Source organism: Salvelinus namaycush, chromosome 22 (assembly GCF_016432855.1).
Source record: "Salvelinus namaycush isolate Seneca chromosome 22, SaNama_1.0, whole genome shotgun sequence".
NCBI classification, from domain to species: Eukaryota; Metazoa; Chordata; class Actinopteri; order Salmoniformes; family Salmonidae; genus Salvelinus; species Salvelinus namaycush.
Window position 1 is genome coordinate 9,223,961 of NC_052328.1, and position 22,579 is coordinate 9,246,539.

A 22,579-nucleotide genomic window follows, 5' to 3' on the forward strand; every position below is an offset into this window, starting at 1 on the left:
GCGAGGAGAGACAAGGCGAGATGAAAGAGACAGAGAGAGAGAGAAAGAGAGAGAGAGAGGACGGATCCTTTTCTCCCTGACGTCTTTATTGGGAATCCAGACTAGGAGCTCGTCATGAGGCTAGGAGATCCAGCCTATTGAGGCCCTCGCTCCAGGAAGCTGACCCCAAAATGTGTTTATATCCCGTTTAACATCAGAGAGGGCCCCCTGCTCACTTACTGTGTCATTACTGACACATGCCTCATGCTCGTCCCTCTTCTAAAAGTAGGTGGAAAACGCAGTGAAAAAATTTATGCAGCTTATAACTAACTGTAAATTACTCTTTATGATATTGTAATGGTCTGTGGTAGAATGTCAGTGGTAGAAGGAGTGGGAGTTGAGTGTATTCACTGCAGGCTAACGTGTTTGTATCAGAGTGTTTTATGATTCCAGGTACGAGGGGTTTTATCATTCTTGCCTTATCAGCCCAGTGTAAGCCCATGATGATGGAACGGAGGAGTTTTTTAGTGAAGAGGCAGTCCAAGGAGGGCAAACCTCTAAGGGTGGCTCCTCATATGTCTATCCAAGAGGATTATGGGGATTTGATGTATATTCACCTATCTGAATGAAATAGAGGTCACCGGGAATCAAATACTGTGTATAAGGCAATGGGAAAGAAAAAATGCTGATTTTGGTATGTATTTGAGAATTGTGTTTAATAAAATGAATAAAGTATAAAATAATAGGCCATTTTTGCATTCCTAACACAAAGGCAATTTGTATTGTATTCAAATAGAGATTGAACAAGTCAAGAGACAGGGCCATGTTCACCCACTCATCACATTCTGAATCCCTGTAGGCTTCATGCTGTGGCAGTGAGAAGTGCATATGATGAACCGCCAATGAAAACAGAAATAGGGTGAAGCTCTTGCTCTCTGATGCCCCATCACTCTTGACAAATGGACCACTCGCAAAAAGCTCTCTTTGAGTGAGTTGTAACTTTCGGCAGCCCCTCGCAGGTGTGGGTGATCTTTCATCCCCCCCCTCCCTCTTTCTTTTCCTCCCTCCTCCACCTCACCCTACTATCTCTGGCATACATCAAAAGCGAACGTGCCGCCCCAGGTTCAGATTAACTCCACTCTGACAGACCAAAGGGCCTCCCCTCCTCCTGCCCCTTTTCACCTCAACTCACGCATCTCCTACAACAGGGGAAATTAGGGCTAGTTTAGCAGATCTTACAGCACGACTAAACACCGCCCCAGATCGCTGACTGATTGCCTGGCTGGCTCAATCCATTGTCCCCCTCCTTCACTTATCTTTGCCTCTGGCCAAAAGCAGCTTCTCTAGGCCTGCTCCTATCCTCTACCATATTCTCTCTCTCTCTCTCTCCTTCTCTCTGTCAATCTCTCTCACTAACACACACACACGCCCCCTCTTTTTCCACCCTCTCTCTCCAACTGGTCCAGAGAAAATATATAACGCAGTTTATTGTTGAGTTAACAGGCTCTACAGGGTGAGTAGATAGCATCAGCTCAGAGACTTGCCATGACACTGTGTTTACTTTGTGGTTTCCAAAGCGACAGACTCGGTTAATGTTTACTTTAATTGTGAATTAAAAGAGACCTCATGCTCTGTTTATCACAAACTGTTAGCTATTGGAAAACTTCTTTGTGGGTTAGTTTTTAGCTGTTACAAATTTACCAGGACAGTTTTTGCTCTGTGTCCCCAAGTGGGCCTGATCCCCCCCATGATTTCAATATGTGCATTTAAATATCCAGTGAACATACATTTTGTTCATTTTTGATATTCAGGGAGATCGTTTGAAAGTGTGTTACTCTCAATTACTATAGGAAAGCTCACGATTGTTTAGTGTGGATTAATTGCTTAAGGAGAGAGTTCCGTTATAGAATTAAAACTCATCTCTTAAGACGTCTGTTCAATTTTAACGCCGTTTCTAATTATTACTGTCGGGGCAATTACAGATGTTCAACCTTTACCAAACGGTTTAAACCCCTTTGCTTGGGTGAGACCTATCATTCGTCTCTCTTGTCAGCTTCCTGTTTTGCTGAGTGACTCCTCTGACCTGGCAAGCCTTCTGCTCCCAAAAGCACTTTCCCTTTCCCCATTCTGAGTGAGGTTGGGAGGGTGGGGTTGGGCTAACTCAATCTGACCCATTGCTCAGGTCAGTGAGCTGCTCACTGGGTCTATCCAAACACAGAGGTTTGTTTTGCTAAATCTGTGGAAAGAAGAAGTACCCTCTTAAATCAATGCTTTGCTTACTGCGCCGCACATGCAAGGCGAAGGCTGGCACAACCCTAGCCAGCTCCTGCAAGCATTCCTCTCGCCATGGAGGAAAAAAGGTTAGGATACGCAGGATACGCAATCGGGACAAATCTATCGCATGGGTATATACAGTGTATTGATGTATATTCATTTCCATATAATTGTTTTATGTATACCATGTGACGTTACATTTGATTTTTTAAATATATGGCTACGTGCCTCAGCACTTACAGTACATTAACAGGAATTCAATGGCCCTGTACAAGTTCATTAATGCGTTTGTGTGTATTTATTCAAATCCATAACCATTTTCATAGCTACAGCGGGAGGAGATTCGATGGCACACTGCAGTGGGTTGTGAGCCCACGGTTGCCAGATGTTGAGTTATTTCAGGTTTGACATGGCAGAGTGTATCTCTGCTGTTCAGTTGTCACTCGATCTGAAGAGGAATGTAGAAATAACGCCGATGTATTGTTCCTGTTCGAGTGAGTGTTTGTAATGGCAAGAGGAGAAATGATTTCATTACCTGGAGGAGGCATTTAAACAGCTTTGAAGTAGTTGTGAGACTTTCTGCGACCTAAATTGCCTTGTTACGTAAAGGCCAGATGCGTTTCAGATTGCAAAGGTGAATTGTCATTTAGATTGAATTTTTATGGCCGGCCGAAGGCACTTTTGTGAAATGAACATAGTCTAGAGACAGGTACTTTGCGTCCACTGAGACAGTGTAATGTATTGCCCTTTTACCAGACATTGGAATGGAATTCAAATGGACTGTTTTCTCCTGTATCTCAAGCACATGTTTTGGGGTATTTTACCTTCCAACCTGCATAAATGCCCTCAATTAAATGTTAACCTAAATAATGACATTAACAGTTGTATGAAGGCTTCTGATTAACAACTGGTCGCTGGTTAAAGGGCTCTTGTGACAGTAAACAAAGGCTTTAATTCTAGATAATGGTTTACTCCGTGCCTTGCTCAGGGAGATGCAATGGCCAGTCTCAGTTGCTTAATTATCATCCTAATTTGTATTAGTGCTGGCTATCCTCTCAGGGATAATTATGTATCTAGTGTGTAGGAGAGCTTAATGAGGTTAAACCTAAGTCTTTAAATAAAATAAGGGTTCAGCAGTCTCACTCTGGGGAAAAAACCTCCACTCCAGTTTTGTTTCTAATATTCCTTGTCTTCTAGATGTTTATGGGGCTTTTAAAGTGGTGCGAGGCTTCGCCGCGAGTCCATTTTGAACATCGCGCACAGGAGCACTAGCTACCTGAAGGCCACACGTTAAGGGCAGAAGGCCACAGGGTTGTGCTGAGCCTCTTAAAGATGACACTTCTTTTGCTAGTGGCATTTCAGGGCTCTCGCTGAGTGCACTGGCCCTACACGTGATAAGAATCAAAGAATGGTCTTATCAGATCCATGTCGTCCTCCTATATTCACTGTGCCATTGCTTCCCCTCCTCCTGTGACATTTCCAAGGAACACAGACCACTTAGCTATGTGCAACAAAAGTCAAAGTACGGTGAAACTAATCCTGTTTGGTAGATGTTGATAGCACTGATAAGGGCTCTCGCCTGGGTCTCGATATCTGGATTTTTCATGCGTTTTATCATAAAAATGCAATATCTCTCTCTCTCTCTTTCTCTATCCACTTGTATGTAAACGATACCTAACCTGTAACATACTACTCGTTCATTTTCCCTTGTGATCGAACATAGTAGGCTACATGGCTCAAAATCCTCCATCTATTAACTAAACCCCAACCACCTGGGTGCTTGGTTGCTCGGCACCTAAGTTGTTTTTACTGAGGGTAAGGAAGGAAAACCATCTCATCTGTGACTGGGGGGATTTATTAGTGAGAAAAAGATAATTGCTACCCATAGGCCACAGAGGGCTGATTTACAACTGCTAATATTTAGGATTCCTTGAGCCGTTCTTCAGCTTCTTTATCTCCAACCCTGCCTGTGGCGCTGAGGAGAGAGGGGTCACGGTGGACGATGAGGGATGGGCTTGGCAAACTCTCCACTCGAAGCAATTTGGCTGAGACGAATGTGTGAGGAAGCAACTAGCTTCCTCACAGCAACAGTGTAGGTCAGTCCAGAGCTGACAAGCACATGCTGTTCTTAGCCAGCGCTGCACACAACCTGTCTCGATCTATGCCTCTCTGTTTTGGAAGGAGATACTCCATCTTCTCCACACCAGTTTCCCTTGCAGAGTAGAAGACTACTAGAGTAGGCGGAGACCAATGTTACAAGGCTCTTAACATGATGTGATATGCAGGTTAGTGTTTTTCATCATTGTTCTGGAGGCAGCTCTACAGAGTGGTCACGAGCTGGCACAGCCACAAAGTCATACAATTGGGTTTTAAACCTAAAACTAACCTTAACCCTAACCTTAACCATGCTGCTAACCCTAATGCCTAACCCTTACCATAAATTAAGACATTAAGTTTTCATTCATTTTTACAACAGCCAATTTTGACTTTGCAGCTGGCCTACCTAACCGTTAAATTGCTCAGTTCTGCCTCCAGGACAAGAGTCATGATAATAAACGTCAATCTGCATGTGATATCAAGAATAAATATTGGGTCATACAACATGTACAGTGGACTTCACGCAACATTCAAAGCATGAGCTCTACCCAGACTCACCCTAGCCATCTCTACATTAGCACATTACCCCGTTCTCATTGGCCTGGTTCTTTACCTGCGAAACAGGTTTGAGAGTTTTTAGTGACCACATGACATTTTCCCCCGTCACAGTAGATTATAAGAGTAGCTAGACAGCAGGTGTGCGTATGCTTGTGAGTGTGTGTGTTTGTTTAAACGTTTCTGTTTGTCCTCATCCAGGTCAATACTATGTTGGTAATGTTGATTATATACTCAACAAAAATATAAGCACAACATGTAAGGTGTTGGTCCCATGTTTCATGAGCTGAAATAAAAGATCCCAAAAATTTGCCAGATGCACAAGAAGCTTATTTCTCAAAAATGTTGTGCACAAATTTGTTTTCATCCCTGTTAGTGAGCATTTCTCCTTTGCTAAGATAATCCACCCACCTGACAGGTGTGGCATATCAAGAAGCTAATTAAACAGCATGATAATTACACAGGTGCACCTTGTGCTGGGAACAATAAAAGGTCACTCTAAAATGTGCAGTTTTGTCACACAACACAATGCCACAGATGTCTCAAGTTTTGAGGGAGCGTGCAATTGGCATGCTGACTGCAGGAATGTCCACCAGAGCTGTTACCAGAGAATTGAATGTTCATTTCTCGACCATAAGCAACCTCTAATGTCGTTTTAGATCATTTGGCAGTACTTCCAACCGGCCTCACAACCACAGACCACGTGTAACCATGCCAGCCCAGGACTTCCACATCCGGCTTCTCCACCTGCGGGATTGTCTGACACCAGCCACCCAGACAGCTGATGAAACTGTGGGTTGGCACAACTGAAGAATTTCTGCACAAACTGTCAGAAACGCTCTCAGGGAAGCTCATCTGCGTGCTCGTAGTCCTCACCAGGGTCTTGACCTGACTGCAGTTCGGCGTCGTATCCGACTTCAGTGGGCAAATGCTCACTTTCGATGGCTACTGGCACGCTGCAGAAGTCTGCTCTTCACGGATAAATCAACAGCCTGATCAAGTCTATGCGAAGGAGATGTGTTGCGCTGCATGTGGCAAATGGTGGTCATATCAGATACTGACTGGTTTTCTGATCCACGCCCCTACCTTTTTTTAAAGGTTTCTGTGAACAGCATATGCATTTCCAGTCATATGAAATCCATAGATTAGGGCCTAATGAATTTATTTCAATTGACTAATTTCCTTATAATGAACTGTAACTCAATAAACTCTTTGAAATTGTTGTATGTTGTGTTCATATTTTTGTTCCGTGTAGTACCTGAACAAAGGTACATCATTTTTGGGGGAGGGGAGCATGGTTGGAGGCGAAACAGGAAATGAAACGCCTTGGCCTGTCTGTCCATGCTGATCCTGTAGCTGACCGGGAGGCATGAGGGCTTCAGTGAGCGCGCTCAGCTGTGAGGTCATGGGTTCAAAACCCAGGTGTTGTGTATTGCAGCAGGACACTTCCAGTCTAAACAGTGAAAATTATTTTGTGGAATGCAAAGGCGAACCCAGGATTAATGAGGCCTGGCCTAATAATAGGCAGCTTTTTTTTTTTACTGTATCTGTGAGAGACATCAATTTGGCCACCCTATGTAAATAGAGGTAATATGTCCCCATCTATCTCCTGTGTGGTCATTTAGGCTGTTATATTGGTGTCCTCAAAGGTAATACAATTGGTCAGAGAAGTCCTGTAGAACCCTATATGGCAGTCAACTGCCCTCAGGCCATAAATAGCTTGAGCCGTTTGTCCTGGTTTGAAAGACAGAATCAAGGTTGACATAACATGCATATGTACAGTAGACATGTATAACGTAATACAGTACAATAAAGAAGCTTAAGAAAATGCTTTGAGCCATGTCTGCAATCAAATATCGTAATTTTGAAAATAATCATCAATGTAGGTCTTAATTGAAATATTATTTGATTTCCAAAATGAAGATGTGAGAGAAATGAAATACTGATAATAAAATTAATGTGTGTTCCCTGGAACTCACCAGCCTTCCTTTTAGATGCCATTTCCATTTATTCATTTTTTCTTTCACTCTCAGAGATGTCACTTTGTCAGAAAATGTATTCCTCCTGCATATCCCAGCTTTTAATAATAATCATTTTTCTGCCAGTGCCGAAACCTTATAGAGGGATAATCTGAGATAAATATGGTTAATTGAGGCCAGGTGAACTTTCTTTATCAGCACCACAGTCAACCAATCTGAAGTAAACGTGATCATTAGAATAGAGCCGTCTTCCCTGTAAGAATACTGAGTTGCCTGTCTTTCTGCTGTTCGCAGGGTTCCACCCATAGTCTACCAATCTTATAATAGGATATCACAACACATGCATGTGTGAAACACCTTTTACATCATTCTTTATGATGAGTTTAAATACATTGGTTATCTCGGTAAGCATCTTCGTATTAATTATTCACACACAGAAAGAAAAATGGCTGGAAAGTTCTGGATGATAATGCAGATGCTTAGGATTCAGTTCTAACACAATAGTGATTTAAGAAAATCCAAGGATTCCTATTCCATTACTACAGCATCCATATTAGGAAGTCATCAGCTGACTTCCTAGTAAGGATTCCATACATAACAACCTTTCTCAGATGCCAAAAAGTACTACTAATAAGATCAACGCTTCGATGAAACACTAGAAATTAGGCATTGCCGAAACAGTAAATCTCTCCTTTCACTCAGAGAGTATTTACACTACAATACATTTACGAGAGTTTAGAGAGAGAAAAATACTGGCGTATACTCATATTGCAGTACCGTGAAGCTGCAAATTTCTCACGTCTTCCATCCCTGTAGGAAGCGTACGAGACAGCCACTAGAATTACCCCCCTCCGAGCAGAAGTATGTCAACAGAATTGTCTCTGCAAGCCAAATGTTTGTAGCCCTTTCCTGCAGTCAACAGACCTAGTGGCCTCATGGGTAGAATGTTATTCATATTTTTCATAATTAATAAACATTAAACTAATTTAAACGCCTAAAATCCGGTGTTTCTATGTCAAACGGTTTTGTTTTATTTCAGTCTTCTGTGATGTATATAAATTGTAATGTTGGGATCCAAACTCCAAATTGAATACATTTCAACTTTATATCCGACATGGTACAAGTGTCTTCTTTTTTTAAGCTCATAACCATGTGTGTGACGTGTATACTTTTGTTTCAAAGTAGATTTGTTTCAGACTACCAAGAAACACCCTGATTTAGCCCACTGCAGTAAAAGGCTGAACAAAAAATCTCAATAGCAAAGCAATGTATTTTCTTTATATTTGAGACTTGTTTTATGGAGTTTTTACCTGAAATTGCAGTAATAGCCTATTACATTCTGAAATTGTCACAGTAGCGTAAAAAAAAATCTAAGAACGCTGGTTATTTGAAGGCAACAGCAAGCACGATCAATTTTCCAATCAATTAACAACATTTTCAGTCACAATTAACTTTTTGCTCATGTAATGATTTACCTGATATTGGTAAAATAAAGTCTGGTTTGTTCTAATATAACAATTTGCTTTTATGTAATGTAATGTAAACACTATCTAGCTATGGTTTAGCTAACATTAGCCAATGTTAGCATTCCGCTAACTAGTAGGTAATAGGGCCTCATCTATGATGTGAGGAGGATGCAGAAATAATTTTGTTTAGCTTGATACCTAGCTCAAATATAAAATACACTGTATGAAAATGTTACTGTACTTTTATATTTGTATGAGAAAAACGACACTGGACTATGTGCAAATTGGAAACCGCATATCCCGAGGCCACATTTATTGTAGCTGGGGACTTTAATAAAGGAAATCTGAGGAAAACGCTACCAAAATTCTATGAACACATCTCCTGTGCATCACTTGCATCACAGACTCTGGATCATTGCTACTCTCCCTTCGAGGACGGCTACAAGGCCCTCTGCCCGGCCTCACTTCGGCAAATCAGATCATGCCTCCATTCTGCTCCTCTCCACCTGAAAGCAGGAAGCACCCATGGTAAGGACTGTTCAATGTTGGTCTGACCAATCGGAATGTATGCTTCAAGATTGTTTTGATCACGCGGACTGGGAAATGTTCCGGGTTGACTGAGAATAGTATCGACATACGGAAAAAGTTTGTGAACCCTTTAGAATTACCTGGATTTCTGCATAAATTGGTCATACAATTTTATCTGATCTTCATCTAAATCACAACAATAGACAAACCTGATGAAGATCAGATCAAATTTTATGTAAAATTCATGCAGAAATCCAGGTTGTTACAAGGGGTTCACATACTTTTTCTTGCCACTGTATACACTGAGTCAGTGACTGGGTTAATCAGGAAGTGCATAGCGGATTTTGTTCCCACTTGTGATGATTAGAACTCCGTTGATAGATGGCAGAATTTGTGTAAAACTGAAAGAGCGAACGACCGCATTTAACCATGGCAAGGTGACTGGGAACATGAACGTGTACAAACAGACCAGCTATGACCTCCGTAAGGCTATCAAAGAGGCAAAACGACAGTACAGGGACAAAGTAGAGTCACAATTCAACGGCTCAGACATGAGACGTATGTGGCAGAGACTCCAGACAATAATGTATTATAAAGGGAAAGCCAGCCACGTCGCGAACACTGATGCCTTGCTCCCAGAGAAGCTAAACACCTTTGCCCGCTTCGAGGAAAACAAAATCGACCTACTGACGCGGGCCCCCACCTCTCACGAGGACTGTGTGCTTTTGTTCTCTGTGGCCAACGTGAGTAAGTCAATTAAGCATGTTAACCCTCGCAGGGTTGCCAATCCGGGCCCTCAGAGCATATTCAATGTCTCCATATCCCAGTCTGTTGTCTCCACTTATTCAAGATGTCCACCATTGTTCCTGTACCCAAGAAAGTGAAGGTAACTGAACTAAATGACTATCGCCCGTAGCACTCACTTCTGTCGTCATGAAGTGCTTTGAGAGATTAGTTAGGGACCATATCACCTCCACCTTACCCAACACCCTAGACCCACTACAATTTCATAACGCCCCAACAGATCTATGGACGACGCTATCGCCATTGCACTGCACACTGCCCTATCCCACCTGGACAAGCGAAATACTTACGTAAGAATACTGTTCATCGACTACAGCTCAGTCTTCAACACCATAGCGCCCTCCAAGCTCATCATTAAGCTCAGGGACCTGGGCTTAATGATGTAAGTGTACAGTGCAACTTTACTGTAAATGTGCCCATGAAAAGTGTGTTCCTCCACCACACATTTTCTGGGGGCATATGTACAGTAGTGCTGCATGGTATACTGGAATTTCAGTAGTATCACAATACAATCATTTGCACATGAGATGCTCACACACAAGGATGCACGTTTTAGACAGAACACAGGGTGCAGTCACTGAAACCTGCTGCAACCTTGCTGAACCTGATAAAGAAGAGCTACAAAAAATCTCATGTTGAAAATGTTGTCAAATTGTAGTATTGCTTTACTACCAACGTTTCAGTATACCGCACAACACTACTGTAAATGTGCCCTGAAAGTGTATGTGCCTCTGCCACACACTTTTCAGGGGCACGTGTTTTTACCGGTACTATTGAATGTAACAAGGTACTGTTCTCCTGCAACAAGGAAAACATGTTTGTCCGCTTATCTTAGTTGGAAGGGAAGTAGCTCCCCCTTTCTCTTCATCTCTGTGACCTTTACCTGAATATTACCCACCATCTTTTCTGTGCATAATATTACCAGATCTGTGAGTTGTTTACAGAAAGGCAACTGTCTGCTATGGACAGCACAGCAATGGGACCGACTGCGGCCACTGCGTTCATGGTCACACCCACCTTTTGGAATGCAACGGCCATATTGTAGCTCTTCTTCGTCAGGTTCGGCAGCCGCTGGTATCTGGTGACAATGTTTTTGATGTTGCCTGCTGAAGAAATAGAAAAGCAGAATAGAAGGGCAATGTACATTGTCCATGTCATCACCACTCTACTAAAATATTTCAATATGTGCGACTCCTCCTCGCATGCAAAAGCAATCCAGACGGCTCATCGTGTTTGGTGGATTATCCTGCATTCATGGCATGTTGGGTTTCTGAATGTTGGCGTATTGTCAATGGGATGTTGTGCTAGAGACCTGAAGATTTTTGTTTTGTTGGTATTTTATGTACTGACAGAATAAAAAAAATTAAAAAATGCTAATGCATATTTGTGGAGAATCCATAAACCATACATCATATATGCAATTAAACAGACGTCTTAATTTGAAATAATGTTGCCTACCTTCTTTTTCATCATCTCGCCCAGTAGCTGTTTCAGAAATGCCTCAAGGTCTTCCACTCGAGCCTGGAGGATCTCTTCCATTGAACCAACTCCTTGTTCATCGGCTTCATTCTTTTCACTTGAACTGGAACATGAAAGAACAAACACTGAACAAAGATATAAACGCGACATGTAAAGTGTTGGTCCCATGTTTCATGAGCTGAAATAAAAGATCCCAGAAATGTTTGATGCGCACATAAAGATTATTTCTTTCAGATTTTGTGCACAAATTTGTTTACATCTTATGGAGGATTTCTCCTTTGCCATGTTATTCCATCCACCTGGCAGATGTGGCATATCAAGAACAGCATGATCATTACACAGGTGCACCTTGTGCTGGGGACAATAAAAGTCCACTCTAAAATGTGAAGTTGTGTCACACAACACAATTCCACATTTGTCTCATGTTTTGAGGGAACGTGGAATTGACATGCTGACTCCAGGAATGTCCACCAGAGCTGTTTCCAGAGAAATTAATGTTCATTTTTCGACCATAACCCGCCTCCAACGTTGTTTATTAAGAGAATTTGGCAGTACGTACAACCGGCCTCACAACTGCAGACCAAGTGTATGGCGTCATGTGGGCGAGCGGTTTGCTGATGTCAACGTTGTGAACAGAGTGCCCCGTGGTGGCGGTGGGGTTATGGTATGGGCAGGCATAAGCTACGGACAACGAACACAATTGCATTTTCTAAATGGTCATTTGAATGCACAGAGATACTGTGACAAGATCCTGAGGCCCATTGTCGTGCCATTCATCCACTGCAATCACCTCATGCTTCATCATGATAATGCAGAGCCCCATGTCGCAAGGATCGGTACATAATTCCTGGATGCTGAAAATGTCCCAGTTTTTCCATGGCCTGCATACTCACCAGACATGTCACCCGTTGAGCATGTTTGGGATGCTGTGGATCGACATGTACAACAGCGTGTTCCAGTTCCCACCAATATCCAGCAACTAGCCATTGAAGATGAGTGGGAAAACATTCCAAAGGCCACAATCAACAGTCCCTACCAGATGTGTCATGTTGCATGAAACAAATAGTGGTCACACCAGATACTGACTGGTTTTCTGATACACGCCACTACCTTTTTTTTCAAGGTATCTGGAACAACAGATGCAAATCTGTATTCCCAGTCATGTGAAATCCATAGATTAGGGCCTAATGAATTTATTTAAATGAACTGATTTCCTTAAAGGAACTGTAACAGTCAATTCTTTGAAATTGTTGCATGTTGCGTTTATATTTTTGTTCAGTCTAGTTAGGGGAAAAATATAGAAGGGGAAAGTTCATAATGGCAGACATTATAGATTCAAGTGGCATATTTGTTCCAGGCAGTCTTTGTTTTTTTATTAACATTTTATTAACTGTAGCACAACCGAAGGGGCAATGAGTGCCAAATTTGGTCATACTAACCTGCTAGCCATATCTATGACTAAAAAGAGAAGGTGTTTTACAATCTGAACTCTTGAAAATATATAAAGAATTCAGATAGGCTACCAACCAGCCAAAATATACAACATTTTAACAATGTTTTTTCTGAGAGATTGACCACAATGGAGATGAAAACAAGAAACTTAGCTAAAAACAACAAAAGTGTTTCTGACCCCTAACAAGACAGAATCTATACATGGGTATTGCTGGGTAGCTAGCTGAGATGCAGCTAGCTGTAATCCCACAGCAAGGCCTGTCATTAAAACTGGCCTTTCACTAAAAAAGGAAAGGAAGCTAGAAAATGAGGAAAGGAAAGGGAACTAGGAAAGGAGGAAAAGAAGCTCAGAAGATAAATTTTTTCAGATTTCAAGATAACTTCATGTATTCTACACATTTTCTCATGGGGAAGAGAGGATTTTGTTGTTTTAAAGCTTAATTGTAGCTAGATTAATAATATTACATTGTATTGTTTTACACCCTCTAAACTTATTCCATGGATCCCTTGTTAAAAATGTCTTTAATCTGTCTGCAATGTTATGGACATTGGTCGCATCCATAAAATTGGAGTACGCCAATTGTACTCAAACAGTGCGCCAATTCCATTCAAAACACAATACATTTTTCCAACCTGGCCCTTTGCATGCCTCCGATTATAATGGGTTGTTTGGTTAAAATACTAATTTACATGATTTATGTCAAACAGAATAAAAACTTTACATTTAGATTGAAAAACTGGCTTCAGAGGAAACGTCTGCTGAAAGGAAAAATGAAAAGCAAGAAATGTGGACGGAAGATGAAGATGGTGTTTTAACAGTGCACAGACAACTTAATCTGGTAAATCACTGTTAGCTAGTGTTAGTGGTAGCCTATGAATCAACTGGAAGCAAATGTTTTTTAGATCCTTTAAAAAAATATAGATGTTTAATTCAAATATGTATTAATGCAGTAGCGGCTGTTCCTTTACTGAGTAGCTTATAATTCTCATTCCTATGTTGTTACAGCCTACTTGGGCCAGGGTTGCCAGGTCAGGAGACAAACTCACATTTCTGGGTGTAAAGTTATTAGGTTTGACACATCCTTGGAAACGTCTGATCATTTTATCATGAGATCAGCATGGGTTTCTGATGAGCGAGCTTTTAGCCTATATAATGAGGCTAGAACTAGAAGCGTAGTGGTCTGTCATGGTAGAACCATCATTATTTTTAGCCGACCGGAAACCGGAAAACAAGCTGATATGTGAATAGGCCATCGCGGATCAGATCGGGCCCGAGAGGTATGTTGCTGAGTAAATGAGCTGTGAGCTTTGAATGTCTTTGGTAATAGTGACATCAAAGGCTCCTACCGTGACGGAGCTCTCCGTGGTTCTGCAGTAGCCGTGCCGCCTCCCACCTCTGCCAAAGCCTACTGCGTAACTGGAATACGTGGCGCTGACCGAGGCCATTGACCACTGTTTCTATATGGATCTCTACTGCATATAGGCGACACCACTATGTGTAATCACACTAAATGGTAGAAAGTGGGTCTTTATCCCCTCTGTTGAAGTAGGCCTATGTATGCCTACGCTATGTTTCCTATTTATTTAAACTGGGAATGGCTTCACATTTCTGACTTTTGAATATGGATACAGCAAAAGAGGACCTGGCAACCCTGTTTAGTTATGTAATAGAATGTTTGTTGTTTGATGATGTGTTTCATAAACAACTGATTTGATTCCCAGGGAATGCTGCCGAACACCCTGCAGACGATTGAGGAGGAGCGTGAGGACTGGGTACATTTTCTACCCATCCCACTCCAGCCTGTTCCCGTGGAGGCAATACATACAAAGGGAGGCTAGCCTCTGCGTTTTTTATTTGGTTATATAGCGAAAAGTGAAGGTAAAGAACAGCTGCAGCTACACTTCCTTGCAGCCACAGTGAACTTTATCACAATCAGCCCCATAATCCAGAGATGAGTACTGTGTTATGAATAACGATGGCAAATGAGAGGTAAATGTTTGTAAAGAAAATGAAAAATAAATATCTTTGTTTTTTCATTAGACAATAATGCATGTTATAAATGATTTATTATAAACTGGGTGATTCAAGCCCTGAATGCAGATTGGCTGACAGCTGTGGTATATCAGACTGTATACCACAGGTATGAAAAAACATTTACGTTGGTATAATAGCAATAAGGCACCTCTGGGGTTTGTGGTATATGGCCAATATACCACGGCTAAGGGCTGTATCCAGGCACTCCGCGTTGCGTTGTGCATAAGAACAGTCGTTAGCCATGGTATATTGGCCATATACCTCACCCACTCGGGCCTTATTGCTTAATTATATGTCCTCAGAGACCCTTATAATGTAATTTTTTTGTGTAAACATAATTATTGTAAGATTTATAGGTTTTGAAACTATACAGAATGCATTCATGTCTGAGATGTCTCTGACCCCTCACAGTATAGTTTGGCATCAATGTATGCAAGGATTTTCCTTTCAATTCCACTTCAAGTGGACCTTCCCAAATCTGAACATGGCCCTACCTGATTGATCTGTTAGATTAACTGATGAATAATCCTCACAACACTACATTTCATTTTTGTCTAGATTATCGCAAGGGTTAAGGCATGCGACAAGTGGACATGCTGCAAGGTGGGCTGTCTAAGAACAGCACCACGCTCCACAGGATGGCAAAAGAAACTTGGGAGTATCTGTCTGAAAAGCATGAAAAAGCATCGGAAGAGAAAAGGACAGAGAATGGACGGAGTTAATCCACAATTCTGCCGCAAAAGAAAGGTATGTTTCATCCTGACATATAAGTGCTTAAAAATACTCCATCTATAACCCACTTTTTCATTTGAAAAATGGTTGTCCAGGTCTTAGATTCAAAGGCTTAATCTGCAATATATGCATCACCAATTTGAACTTTTAATAATATACAGCCATTGATTCCTGAGGAATAAAACTTGCCTCCTGCCTCATGAGCTTAGTTCTACTGTCTAACCCCATCGAAACCCCACATATAATCTTGTTTGACTCCATTGTTTAAAACAATGTGCGTTTTTAAACAACACTATATGGGCTCAAAACATTGTTAGAACTATCATTTTGATATCATGGTCAGTCATTACATCCATAGCTCGGTCTAAGAATTTGAGAGTGGCTCCATCCCTCAGCTGTTTACCAAAACTGTGGTGAGGAATGGTAGTCAGTGATGAGCAGAGAGCTTATGTAAGTCTCTCACGGGAGGGCTACGTGCATGTGAAAGTCAACCACAGTCAGAATTATGTAGACCCACTTACAGGTCTGCACACTTAGAATATCGAGAGGGCGTGGCAGACTTACAAGAACGAGGTGCTGTGTCTACGTGGAAACAAATCGGAGAAGTCCCTAAAGGGGCAACTCTGCTTCATTGAGTGGGCATACTGGTGACACAAATATGGTGTCCTTGGTAGGCTTTTTAAGGACATGAGGAATGTGAAAGACTGAGGCTGTGATCAATACGGTTGTGACCATTTGAAAAGCAAAACGTGCGCATCACCCAAATGAAGCACAAAGCATGCACATACACAATCGCTCTCTGGGTCGCCATGATCACCATTATTCTTCAACTGGTCGTTCAGTACAGCACTGTTTCCTTTGAATTAAACATTGCACGCTATTCTGTTGAACTGAACGCACCCTGGTAATATTATGCACAGAAAATATGGTGGGTGATATTTAGCTAAAGGTCACAGAGATGAAGAGAAAGGGGGAGCTACTTCCCTCCTTGGGCAACGGCCCAACTTGCACTGGCAGCCTTTAGCCATTAGGTCAAAAATGTTGATAGACAATCAGGTGATTTTTGTTCATTAAAAGATTCATTTTAAAACTAGGCCTCTGGTGCATTTCTTCATCACCGACAGGAAAGACAAGTTTACGCATAGTGATTGTTTATTTTCTCCAGGTGCTCAAGTGTCAAAAAGTCCTTTCAGTCATCCCAACAACATTTGCCCATTTAAATGTGTTAAGTGATTATTGCTTATTAACTTAACAGTCTTTAACTTTTAGATAGTCCCAAGTCCCAATCCATATCTACAGAGGGTTACTATAATGTTAGTGAATTCACTGAACACGCTCATCAGTCAATACATGTTTGAATGTGAACTAGTTAGTCCACAGATCGTCAACTGAGCTCAACTTGTGTTTCACTTTATTTGGATAGTCCCAAAGTATATCTACGGATAGTTACTAGAATGACAACAAATACGCTGTTAAGTTGTAACCAGTGCTTGACTTGGACTGAAATAGGTGCCGGTAATCATTTTGGGTGCTGCTACTATTTATATTTAGGTGCAGGAGCTCCACAATAGTTTTTAGCTAAGATTCTGTATGAGGAACAGGAGCTCAAGCAGTAGAACATTTGAGGTGGCGGTACTCAGCCCCGGTGAGTTCCTTCCCAAGTCAAGCACTGGTTGTAACTGACATGCAGTTGGGATGCTGCTGATTGTTTGTTGACCATCTATAGATGGACTTGGTATTTGTGCAAGTGAGGGGATATACTGTTGAAATATCACTGACAGGCTACAGATATGCCGTTGAAATGCAGCTGATCGTCTACAGACGGTTTGTTGAGCATGTACAGATGGGCTACTGTGATATTAACGGTAAAAGTTGAACTTCCCAGCGCGAATGTTGTGTTACATATTCATATTCGCTCTCAGATTCATCTCTGCTTTTCAACCTATGTTATATTGTACATCCCAATCTGTTACAAGTGGTTTAATAGAAAAATACTTTGTCATAGACACTTTACGGGCCTTTTTTTGGTGACATTTACAAGTGTTCATTTTAGTGTAAACTCTGAACAAGCAAACCTTTTTCCCAGAATGAACCGCCTAGAGCTGATGTCACTGCAGGTGAAAATGAGCCCTCTTCTTCCTTTTTCTGGCCCCATGGCGAGGTCTGAAAGGGTGCTCTCCCTGGTCGTACATACAGCCTCTGCTCTGATGAGATTGGACTGCTAACACCCCCAAGAAACCGTGTTCTAATTACCCATTCAGCCTGACAGAATCTCCTTAATTACAACCTTCATTAGCTTACTGGACTTTGTTTTTCTCCAGAAAAGGGAGGGGCGCAGGGGATGGGTTGAGCGGGTTGAGCCAAAGTGCAATGCAGGGGAATATAAGGGTTGGTGTTTTAGCACCTTTTTTTCTCCCCTCTGTGCAGTTCTTTTTTTCTAAGGAAATGTTAAGACCTCATTCAGAGATCTAATTAGATTCATGGTGAGAATCAGACACATTTTAACTAGCCTCTGGAGTCCCCTGAAAGGACAGCAAGAGCCAGGGTAAGAGAGGCGCAGAGAATCCAACATAGCCACTGACGTTCATGTGCGAAGTGGTCTGATTTGCTCTGTCCTCACCTTCAAACACAAAACAACCTCAAGCACATAGACCCTACAGTCATTAAATACCACTCCTACAAACATATAAACCTGTGGGACGCCTGTCAGCAAGCCTTGAATAAGAGCATTCCTTACTCAATTTAAAGAAATAATCACACTTGGAATGATAGGTATTTTCTTAAGACTGCATTTTTTGGTTAAGGGCTTGTGAGTAAGAATTTCACCGTAAGGTTGTATTCGACACATGTGACAAATACAATTTGATTTGATTTTACATTTCCGTTCCCTGATATGTGAAAACACAAATAAATCACGTGTTCATATTAAAGCGGTTTCTCGGTTTAACTCGATTTTAAAAACCACACATTTCAAAGATCCAAGCGGAAGACATATCAGTTTTTAAGATCTATAATTTGTGATAATGGCATGATGATCTGCTGTGAAAATGTACCTTTCAGAACCTTTCAAGACAACTGCTACAGCGTATTAGGCTCAGATGGCAATGAACAGATGCTCTCTAAGCCATTGTCAAGTAAGCTTCAAAGTCCTTGCTCTCAGACATCATAAGAACAGTGCAGCAGCAAAGAGTAATACTTTTACCTTAAGCTTATATAAACCCTTGAAATGAGTCGTGTTTGTTTGTAATTAGAGGCTCCTCTCGGAAACTACACTTGAGTTCATTAGCCGTGTCTGTGTCCCTCTCCTTCAATGGCTAAGCCCCGCAATGCAAAGTGGTGTTGTTGTGACTGTAAGCCTATATACCATAATGAAAGTGGTTAAAGTTTTGCCAGAATAATATATCTATAATGTATTACATTACTGGCGTAAATGCAAGATAGGAATCAATCTTGAATAATGATGAGTGAGAAAGTTAGAGGCATAAATATCATACCCCCCCCCCCAAAAAAATGCAAACCTCCCCTGTTATTGTAATGGTCTTGGGGGTATGATATTTGTGCGTCTGTAACTTTCTCACTCATCATTATTCACAAATCATTAAGGATTATCCGTAATCATGGCAGCATCCACATTAATGTAGAAATGTTTAGAAACATTATTTACAATAAAAGTGACTCCAAAATGACACAATACATTATTTACCATTAATTTCTATTGGGCACAAAATAATCTGAAACACAACCAAAACAAACATCCATCAAGTTTGTACAGTCACAAGCTTAATGTAATCACTGCATGCTATTGGAATATGGTACCAAATACTCAACTTTTGACTACTTTAACACGCCCTGATCTGTTTCACCTGTCCTTGTGCTTGTCTCCAACCCTTCCAGGTGTCGCCCATCTTCCCCATTATCCCCTGGGTACTTATACCTGTGTTTTCTGTCTGTCTGTGCCAGTTCGTCTGGTTTGTTCAAGCCTACCAGCGTTTTGTGTCTCAGCCCCTGCTTTTTCCAGTCTCTCTTTTCATGTCCTCCTGGTTTTGACCCCTGCCTGTCCTGACCCTGAACCCGCCCACCCGCCAGACCACTCTGCCTGTCCCTGAGTCTGCCTGTCGTCCTGTACCGTTGCTCCACCTCTGGATTACCGACCTCTGCCTGACCCTGAGCCTGCCTGCCGTCCTGTACCGTGGCCTCTACTCTGGATTATTGACCCCTGCCTGCCTTGACCTGTCGTTTGCCTGCCTCTGTTAAAATAAACATTGTTACTTCACACAGTCTGCACTTGGGTCTTACCGTGATTCCTGATAAGTTAATTCTTCCCAAAACTTTTGGTCGCCTTAAATGGGGGGGCGGTCTACAAAAAGTGAAAAGACCCTCATATTAAAGCTGACCGTATGCACTTTAACCTCATAGTTATTGTATAATTTCAAATCCAAAGTGCTGTAGTACAGAGCCAAAACAACAACAAAAAATTGGCACTGTCCCAATACTTTTGGAGCTAAATGTAGATACAGTAGAGGCATCCTACTCATAAGCATCCTTACTCTATTGGCTCGTTCTGTGTCCTTGCTGAGGTACAAGGCAGATATTGGTCCTACTTGTGTTAAGGGCTGTGTTCTTCTCACAGTGATCTATATTTGGAAGAAAGGGGTTTCCTGTGGCTGTTTACAAATACAAACTTTAAAAAATGCATCATCGTGATGATGTGGCAAGTGACACTTTGGGCAGTGTAATGCTGACATGCAAAACATTGTAGGACTGTATCAACAGTGGCCTAATGAAAAAAATACCAAAAGATCATTTTTGATTGGATTTTTCCTTTAAGTGAGCAAGAGTTACAACTTCAGGAGATGCTTTATCCTGGATTTTAGTGGAGTAATCGTTTGGATATATTCCAATTGCAGGTTAAATTTCATAGAACATGTGTTCCGCATATTTTGGATAGTCTAACTAAGTGTAATTCCTAATCGCACAGGGGTCAGCTGCGGTGCGGCAATTAGCTTGAGGTAAATCACAGACAAACATGTTACCACAACTCTAGTCCAGATATTATAAATAATTGTGCATTCATTTGCCAGAGACATGTGGGATGTGATTCTTGCAACAACAACAAAATCCCAATGATCTGTCAAGGTATGAATAGGATTTCCATTATCTTCCAAATTGATTTGATTGAGAGGCCAGAGATAGTGTTGGTGCTGTTTGCTGGTAATTATTACAGATTTCCCCCCAACCAATTGCTCCTTTCCCTCCACTGGAACTATTGAGAAATTGGATGTCGACAAATAAACCAGAATCAGAATAACAAACAATCTAGTCTTCATTTCATGGGATATTTTACATTTGGGTTGTGTTAAAAAAAATACACATATACTTGTGAATTTACTGTAGAGATGTAGTTTTATGAATACTCTCCATTGTATTACAGTAATCATACAGAACAGTGTAATCTACTAACATTGGAAAACATTTCATTCTGCATGCCAGGAAAATACCTGGGCCCGTATTCACATAGCGTGTCAGAGTAGGAGTGCTGATCTAGGATCCTGCCACCCCCCCCCCCCCCCCCCCCCCCCCTCTCCATGTTGTAATCTTATCCATTATGATCTAAAAGTCCAAATTGATCCTAGATCAGCACTCTTGAGATGCTTTGTGAATATGTGCCCTGACCCTGTGTTGACCTGCTGCTCCTTGCAGAAGACTGTCGTCAGGAGAACTCTGTCATTATAGCAGCCTCAATGCATCGTTCAACTGTCAGGACATCTCGCTTATGAACACATAATAGTTTAACAGACAGATCCCAGTCGGTTCTTGCTCTGCCGTCACGTATTAATGAACAATATGTGTCAGTCACTAAACACAACCTTCATGAGAGTGATGGACATAACGTTTAAATTGGCGACAATGACCGAATTTCTACTATTTTTGTGGTGTATATAAATGTAATATTGAAGATAAATGTGTTATAATATGAATGCTGTACACAATAGAATCTACAACAACTTACCCATATTTGACATTTCAGAATGCGCAGTAGACCACACCTAAAATATAATATGCAGACAATAACTACCTCTTAACAATGAAGACTTACTTTACTCCTGAACTTGGCGGCTGGCAAGAAACAAGTCGTCTTTTTTATTCTTCCAAGTCAATCATTGAACTAATCAGTTATTCAACTAAATAAATGTATTAACCAATTAGCATACCTCAACCTTGGTTACAAAAACAAAGCAAACCAAATACCTGCATTCGTAAAGCTAAAATATTAGTGGTTACATTGGGTATATATGGCATCCCAGGACAGTCAGGCCACTCATTTCAATCACTTTTCCCTCTCATAGTTTCTCCAGAACACCAGAATTCTGCTTGTTTCCACGTCTGCACTGGGACGATTCTCTCCAGCTGCACGAAACTGTGGTGAAAGCATCTAGCCCTCCCAACAGAGTATCCTCCAGCCAAAACCACTTACTCACTTGAATAGACCACTCTATCCAGATTTCCACCAGCCCGCATCGGCAATAGTGTGATGATCCCAACCATAGCCGGCCAACACCATCCAGCTTCACCAGGCAATGCCAACGCCTATCCAGCCATATCCTCAGAGCAACCAAGAAGCTAGCCCGTCTGGTTGAACCAGATCTTATTCCACACCAGTAAGCAAGCTACCACCCAAACCACTTAGAGAGGGAGACACTGCCAAACCTGAATTGTGCGCACAAAATAAGTAACACGAACAAATTCCCTCAAATTCACCTGCCTGCCCATTTACTCCCATGGCCTCCCGACCTCACCACATTTGACATCTAATTTAAAGACACAATCCTGAAGCTGTTTACCTCACATGTGAAATACCCAAATTAGAAATAACCTCTGTGATCTCCATCCTGCTAGCTACTATTTTGTGTCTGGGGGATGTTTAGGCTTGGGCAACAATAAGGCCCAAGGCAGAGACAGTAAGAAAGCTGGAACCATGCCCTTTCCTCTATGCCATACTGATGTTGTATACGTACAGACGCGTAAGCCAGAACATTGGTTCATTGTGGGAAACAACCCGTCTGTCTAGAGAGATTATAAACCGAGTGACATTGTAGCACTTTGCTACAAAGTGTGAAAATTATTAACTAATTTCATATTAAAGCTAAAATACATCAAATACATGATTTTACATGAAATTCCACATGTGAATTTATGTG